Raw genomic sequence first — 468 nt, 5'->3', positions numbered from 1 at the left:
GCGACTGGATCAATTCGTGAGAACAGGACTGGAAAATGTCCACTTATGAATGCAGAACATATGAAAAAAATGAAGAGGGGGTATTTTGATTTCCGAGTGGAAGAAAATGATGAGATAATTTTGTGTCGTTGGCATGGCGATGGCATTATCAGTGTGTGCTCCAATGCTGTAGGAATAGAACCGGTAAGTGAAATAAGTGGTTTTGCTGATGATGATGAGATTTTTCAGCTAAGTCAACCAGCCATTGTGAAATTATATGAGGAATGCAGGAAAGGAATATCTAAAATGGATCAAATTATTTCCAAATATAGAGTGAAGTTAAGAAGCAAGAAATGGTGCTCCATTTTGGTGAGCTACATGATTGACATAGCCATGAACAACGCCTGGCATCTGCACAGAATCTGTAACCCGGGTGCCGCTTTAGACCTCCTGGATTTCCGAAAATGTGTCGCACATTTCTACTTGGGA

The sequence above is a fragment of the Cavia porcellus genome, unplaced genomic scaffold, assembly GCF_034190915.1.
Source record: "Cavia porcellus strain 051 isolate PalLab524CR breed Dunkin Hartley unplaced genomic scaffold, mCavPor4.1 scaffold_13, whole genome shotgun sequence".
In the NCBI taxonomy this organism is placed as follows: Eukaryota; Metazoa; Chordata; class Mammalia; order Rodentia; family Caviidae; genus Cavia; species Cavia porcellus.
This window is presented reverse-complemented; position numbering follows the sequence as displayed.